Source organism: Solanum dulcamara, chromosome 7 (assembly GCF_947179165.1).
Source record: "Solanum dulcamara chromosome 7, daSolDulc1.2, whole genome shotgun sequence".
In the NCBI taxonomy this organism is placed as follows: Eukaryota; Viridiplantae; Streptophyta; class Magnoliopsida; order Solanales; family Solanaceae; genus Solanum; species Solanum dulcamara.
This window is the reverse complement of record NC_077243.1, coordinates 12,534,990-12,543,099: the sequence shown is the minus strand read 5'-3', so window position 1 is coordinate 12,543,099 and position 8,110 is coordinate 12,534,990.

Here is an 8,110-nt window from a genome sequence, read left to right as displayed (position 1 = left end):
TTTAATTTTACGGAGGCATGAGTTTCGTTTATATAAACATAAGCTATTTGTATTAAAAAAAATAGACAGAGACCAAACCTGATAAATTTTTGAATGCTCAAAGGACTAAAACGGGTAAGTGTATAGTTAATGGACTGAAAACGATAAATATATAGTTAAAGGACCAAACTTGATAATGTTTTGAATATTTAAATGACTAAATCCGATAAATATATAGTTAATGATTATTTTAGGCCTACTCCAATAGTTCAAATATCATTTATGATGTTTTCTCTGAATATTCACAGCACCCCCCTCCTCCCACCCCACTCCAACCTCAAACATTTTTAAGAGACAAAATAAGAGTAAAATGAGCATGATGCTATTGAAAAATATTTAAATAAAAAAATATAACTCTTTTTTAGAACAAATTCAATAAAAAAAAACAGCACATAAATTGAAAAAGAGCACAAAAAAAGAGTATATAGACGTTTTTTCAATTTTAGTAGAAATTTTAGTCGATAAGTAGAGCCCAAGAAAAGCTAAAACACCAAACATAACTTCAGTCTCATAAAAATCATAGAAATTTTTGGGCTCATCGAACCTAATAATTTTAGGGATAAAAACACAAAATGTACTTTTAAACAAACTATTTATCATCCCATACTCCATACCTAAATAATTTTTTCTTATACCCGTTCGGTCCAATCCAAATTACCCCTTGTACACCCTTTAGTTTAGGCCCAATTCGCGTTTATGATATCACTACAGTGTGTGTATATATTATATACTATAATGGTATTATTCAGTATTTGTGCAATTTTTTCTAAATGTTTGATTCCTTAATAGATACCATAACATATGCAATATGTTATTATGGTAACACTGAGGATTTTAAAAGTGCAGCATTTATTATTTTAATTATCATGATAATATATGAATATGCCGTGGTAGTATCATTCATGTATTATCAAATGACTTATGAAAACATTTATGATACCATCATAGTATACATAAACTATGATGGTATCATTCAACATTTGTGATAATATCATATCAGTATATGATATATTCTTGAAGGACTGCTCATTGGTGAAATGATAACATGCTATTACATATGATTTTATATGATGGCATCATTGAGAAATTATGAATTCCTCACTTGAAGTACTGCTCATAAGTCAATGATATCATACTTTTAATGTGCTTGTATTATTGAGGACTGACTTAGCTGTACATGAATGAATGTAGAAAACTTTAATAATATCATAGCAGTTTATGAATATATTGTTATGGTACCATTAATGAATGAGTAGTTTTGTGAATAAATGAATAAAGGAAATCTTTGTGCTACCACAACAGTATATTCACAAACTGCGATTGTATCATACATGATTTGAAGAGTGTTACTAATTATATGAAACAATCATTAATGATATCATGTCAGTATATGATAGTATCAGGAGATGTTGTTGAAGGATTGAAGTAGATATCAATGATTCCATGATAGTATATAAATATATTGTAGTGGTATCATTGCGAACTTAAGCAAACTTCAATGATACCATGTCAGTAAATTAATACTAAGATGATATCATAGTCGCGAGTTATATGCTTTGGGGATATAAGTTATAAAAAAGTATTTATCTATAATTATTTTGCTTTTATGGGACATGTACATAGTTTTTCCAAAATTTTAGCTTGAGCTCTATGCGTCGAAATAGGAAAAATACTGGAGTACTAGACATCAAAACTAAAATGATCTCTCAATTATGTTTTTTGTTGATAGGACCAGGGCCGTTTCGACCATAAGGCCACTAAAGCAATCACTTGGGGCCTTCACTTTCTTCCAACGATGTATATATATATATAGTTTAAAAAAATGTTTCAGGTATTGAGAAATTTGAAAAGGATTTTTTGAGTAGAAAATACAATAAATTCTTACCTCATTTAATATAATGATTGTTGTATAATTGAGAAATAAAATAACATTTTGTTAATTGTAGCATCCTTTCTTATGTGGCTATTTATTTGTTGTCTCATTTATATTTTGACGATTATTATGAACCAACATTATTATTCTTATATTTATTTATTTATTTATTTAATTTCCCTTTCACTATTTTATTCCTCATTACTGAATGTTCTAAAGTCTCTCAAATGGTCAAACCTTCTATGTTATGTAAAATCTATTATTATATGTTTATAAAAAGATCAAATTTATTTTTTGGTATCTTTTTCAAATTTCAAGCACCAAAATTAATCAACACTATTTATCATTATATCAACTTATCAAATTTAGCGTAACACTATTTCGATATCATTATATAAACATTTCATATTTTTGAGTCAAATTTTATTATTCTAACTTTACATTATATATTTTTCATTAAAAATATATATTATTTACATTCTTACTTCATAATATTTGCGTATATCTTATCTTTTCAGACCTCATTTGTAGGATTATACTAAGTATATTATAATTATTTAATTTATATATATCGACTAAAAAAAAATAAATTCTCTCTATAAAATTTAACTTTAGAAACTATGTATAACTTCCTGAGACGGCGCTGAACAAGACTTATGTTAGGTGACCAAAGTAACACCTCATATTTTTAAACATTAATATAGAATTATTTAACTATTATATGCGCAGACCACGTATTCTCTTTTATTTGTTGGCACAATCTACGTGGTCGTTGTCTGTTTCTTTCAATATTTAATAGGGCATTCAATATGTCATGCATGCTCAGGGGCGGCTCTACAACCTTGAGAAAAAGGCAATTGCCTTAAAGCCTCCAAGAGGCCTCATTTTTATTTTTTTAAAAGTAAATTATAAGTAATTTAGGAAAAAATATCAAGTATTAATTATACAAAAATATAAAATTTTTATATAAAAGAAAAAAAATAATAGAAGTTTGACAAATCTTAAATACTATAATAAATTTTATAAAAAATATATATTAAAATTTAAAGTCTCTATTTGAATTTGATTTTAGGCCATCAATATATGTGAGCCGCCTTGTGCATGCTATATCCTCCTTTTTCCCTTTAATATAGTATTTCTCCCTCCTCCGTTTTATTACATGCATCTTAGTTTGATTACCCAATTTTTTAAAAGTATAGAAACAATTTTTTTAAGAAGATTAATAAAACAAGTAAATTAATATAGTCTCATAAATATAATTTGAGAAAGAATAAAATTTACGTAAATTTTATCCTAATTTTATGAATTAAAAATATTATTTTTGATAGATTCTCAAATCAATCACAATTTACCTATGTCAACTTCGGTCTCTAAAATTTTGACCAGTCAACATAAAGACTTGGTGATAAAAAGGAGAAATCTCATTCTTTAGATGGCAAGTTAATTATTGGAGTACTGTATTATTTTTATGTTTTTTAAAGTATGGCTCCTTCTTTTCCACGTCCATTTTTGCACTTAAAAAGAACAACAGGTCTATCAACAGAAAGAGCAATACAGAAAATATAGAAGGATATTACTAGTAGAAACTGAGCCACTAAATTATACCCACATGTTATAGCTAGAAGACAAATGAAGAAATTATTAAAACAATATCTCTTTGCCTTGCCACCAATAATTATACTAATCCAACAGCATATGTCTTTCTCCTACCAAAAGAAAGAAAAAAGAAAGAAGGATTTCTCCTTTGCTTTGACAATGAAATTCTTCCCCCGATTCTTTTTTAAGGGAGAGATGAATTGATATATTTATTGGATCTGTCGGGATTGACGGGGCTCGAACTCGCAGTTTCCACCTTGACAGGGCAATGCTCTGACCAATTGAACTACAATTCCAAAAAATCTTATTCTTTGGGGAGTACCCGTCCAACCCCCGGCGGAGCCTTATTCACCACCATTTCCTCAACTTTCTCTGATTGGAAGTTTGTCCTTAGAGGAGCAAAGAAAGATAGATCAGTTGGTTCGCCAGGAAAGTAAGATTATACGTGCCGTGACGCACATGTTGTAATCGCTCCACTATTACCCAGAGTTGTCAGACGTTAAACATGTAGTCCAAACTTTCCTAATGAATGTTGACTCCTGCCACTATGAGGGCATTCGAATGGCTTTGATGGATGAAAAATCCCCCATTTTTATGGAAATTGTTAGAAGAATGGAAAAGTTTTCTCGCCGACAACAATGCTCTGCTCAAAAATGTAATTCATAAAAAGAGCTAAGGGTCCGACTACATAACTTTTTCTTTTTTTCGGTATGCCGCTCCGCGAGCAAGGAGTGCCATGCACGAGCGGAGCAAAAAGAAAGCGAGGGTAATTCGTATCTCTTTGGGGAGAAATCCTTTGATTACATATAGATCCATGTCTTTCTTGTTCTACTAGCTAAGAAGAAATTCTCACATGTCCCTTTCGTTATTACAACCTTCCTTTTTGATGTCAAAGACCAGAAGCTACGCACAAATTCTCTTTGGATTTGGATTGTTCTTAACAGTGATAGCTATTCATTTAAGTTTTTGGGTTGCACCTCTAGATCTTTAACAAGGTGAAAATTCTCGTATTTCGTATGTGCATGTTCCTGCGACTCAAATGAGTATTCTTGTTTATATCGTTACGGCTATAAACACATATTTGTTCCTATTAACAAAACATCCCTTTTTTCTTCGCTCTTCTAGAATCGGTACAAAAATATGTATTTTTTCTACGCTCTTTACCTTAGTTACTGGAGGATTTTGAGGAAAACCTATGTGGGGCACCTTTTGGGTGTGGGATGCTCATTTAACCTCTATATTCATCTTGTTCCTTATTTTACCTGGGTGCACTACATTTTCAAAAGCTTTCTGTCGAACCGGGTCCTATGGTCTTAAAGCCCCTACTATTGCTGTGCAACCTTTCCTCGAGTTCGTAGAGTCAGGTTTTCCATTTATCTACAACGGAGGAGCCGCCCCCACCAGGCAGGCGGCCACGGGTCATAACGCACTCTTCACACAACAAATTCACTTTGAAGCTGACTTATTCGCTCGGGCCAATCGTCAAAAAGAAAGCTCAACACGTCTTCTTTAGAAGAATTTTCCTACATCAGTATATCAGCTGATTAGATATGAAGCCATGTAGCAAGATCCCCCATCGGGTTAAGAATCCGTCCTTTTTCTGCCTCAATTGAGACTTGTAAGAGGCCAGACTTAGCTCCTGAAGATAGTAGGATTAATTAGGCTTAGCTTAGATAAATGCTCTTTAAACTCATTCAATATCTTTCTCGCCTTATCCTTCTAACAGCCTATGAATGTGCACTTGTCGGAAATCATCTTCAATCTTCAATTTCTAGTGCGCTGATTCGAGAACAAGCTCACTTTTGTTCGCTTCCTACTGCGTTTCGGGACACTAAGGGGCTTTTGTTTTTGGAAATTGCCGATGCCTCGAATCAAGCTTTTATTGCGACATGTTATTCTTTCTCCCCCATTGCTAATAGGTTGATGGGTCGCGCGCCCAACACACATGTTTTGGCCTTTTGTGTCCATAACTCAAAATAGGTGACCTAACGACCGCTGCCCGACTAAACATACCAATAGTCACCAGATTCATATGAGTTACTGAGGAGTAAGTAAGTCTGGAGTTGCCAAGTGAGACATTCGATTCACGAACCGGAAATCTATCTCCACAACAAACTCCTCAATTTGACCCAATCTATCACGCTTTGGACATCGTCACCGGGATCATTGAGGCCTCATGAAGACGGCTCTACTTCACTGGGAAGATGCGGTACTCATTAACGAGTGTCTGGTGACCAACGGTTCTGGATTCCCCTGTCTTTCTGCCATAATCTACACTTGTCCATCCAAATGGTCGACCTTGCCATCAAGTTGGGTCACTCGATCCTTGAGTGTTTCCTTAACAACAACGGCCGCTGACAGCACTCCACTGCTATCGTCGTGTATATGGTACAATAAGAAAAGAATTAGCAGAAATCGAAAGGTTTTTACCCAAAACTCTATTTTGATATCCCCTAAAGCGAAATAGGCACGCTCACGGATAGAGAGTCTGCTTGAGTCGTGCGGCCCCAGGTTGCGCCTAGTTTAGTGTAGCACCTAGGTTCCGCCTTCTCCTTATCGAGTTTTTCTTTTAATTTCTCTCTGAGTCTATAGTTCGTTACCTTCTACTACCGATCTTCTACTTCTGCTCCTACTGGATATCGACCTAAGAGATACTAGAACGAGTGCGAGAGGAAGGGATGCTGCTATTGATGGACCAGTGCTACCTCTGGATCTAAGAATCATAGAAGATGTAATTGAAATATACACCTGAAATTAAATCACATTAGTATAAAGAGCAGAAAAGGAAAAGGGGGAGGAAAGAAGCAAAGGACTGAGCGACGAAGAGAGGTTTGGAACCCTTCAATTCCAAAGTGGAAGATGCCTCTCACAATGGGTAGGATTACTGCATTTATTATATATGATTCTTCTATTTTCGAATATAGGGAGTTGGGGCAGGTTGAAGAGGAGGGGAAGTCAATTTAAACATAGTGTCACAATAACCCTAAGAAAACGAGATTGGGTTTGTGTGTGTAGACTATCCTTGAAAATGTCTATTCTAACAAACCACGGGACGCAGCCGTTGATCGAGACCTAAAAGTCCTCTCCTTATAGTCAAATGGCTTTCAGCTCTTTCTTTCTTTAATTCACGGGCATAGGAAGTCAAATTCCGATTGTTGTGAAAGTTACTGAATGAATTTATTTCATTCTAATTCGATCTAAGAAGAAAAAAATCACGCTCTGTAGGATTTGAACCTATGACATAGGGTTTTGGAGACCTACGTTCTACAAAACTGAACTAAGAGCGTTTTCTTATCACAGTAGATACGATTGTAAGCTTTTACACTTGACAGTTCCCCTGACCACCTGGACGATCGGAATAGAAGGGGGATGCCCTTTAATTAAGCAAAAAACAAACCGAAGCTAGACATATTGGAAAAGCCCCTTTATGGAAGGACCTATGTAGAAGCTCATTCCAGACAAAGGAAATCTCTGACACAGATTTAGGCTTCTTCGATTGAGAAATCTCTGACAATTACTTTTATAGTAGCTGTGAGCCTAAGATCAAAGGCAGTTCCAAAAAGGAGTTCCCTATTTCTAGCTTGAAAAAGGAAAGTCTCAGTGCCAGTTGTAAGGTTAGGAAAGCCAGGTATGATGAAATCCTCTTTTCGAATAGGAATTGATTCGATCTTATTATTAGAATATTCAGATTCAACTGAATATACTGTTTTCAAGAAGGAATCGTCATCACTAATGGAAGTTGAACCCGACGATCTCTTCCTCCTGAAGTATGGAAAAAGGAAGAAAAAGCAGTCAATCATAAGGAAGGAAATAGAGAATGTAAGGGACCGCCATCTATTCAACCCTTTCCAATCCTTTTTTCTTGTTTTTTGATTGGACTTTCGAAATCCATATGATATGATATGGCTTTCAAGCTTCCTAGCTGGGTCTGTGTGAAGCATGAGAACATGAGCAAGCTCAGTCTTTCGCTACACGTGTGACCCCGCCTCATGGCTTTCAGAAGGGCCTAAAGTGCATGATGATTCGATTTCCGAAATAGTGATATATAAAGAAAAAGGTCTCCTTTATCTGAAAAACTTCAACACTGCCGAACAATTTTACTTTTGTAAAATGATAAAATCCGAATCAGATTGTGTACACCTTTCGTAATGCGGTAGCTCTTATCTATTACTCTATTGCCTAAACAAACAAAATTACCTAGTGATTTTTTAACACTACCATATAGCCACAAGCTCGCTTCTCAATGTTTACTTATAAGTAATAATTAGCTCTTTCCCATATTTTTTAGTTGGATGGATTTTTCTTTTTTGTTTTTCACCGAATGTACGGTAGCCTACTAAATTCAAATTTGCGTTAAGAAATCTCACAGCCAATTGATGTGTTTCCACAAATAATTGAAATTCAATTTCTTGATCTGTATCTTCAATTTTTGGCAGTAAGATTTTCAACAATGAGTCAACTAGTTTCAAGAACCGTCAAATATATAAACGACTGGCGTTTACCCCAAAACAGGTGGAATTATAACGCAAAGAGGACCACTTAATGTTATCAATACCAGCAGCCAGTCGTCAATTTCTTTAACCAATCCAACAAAATCTCCAG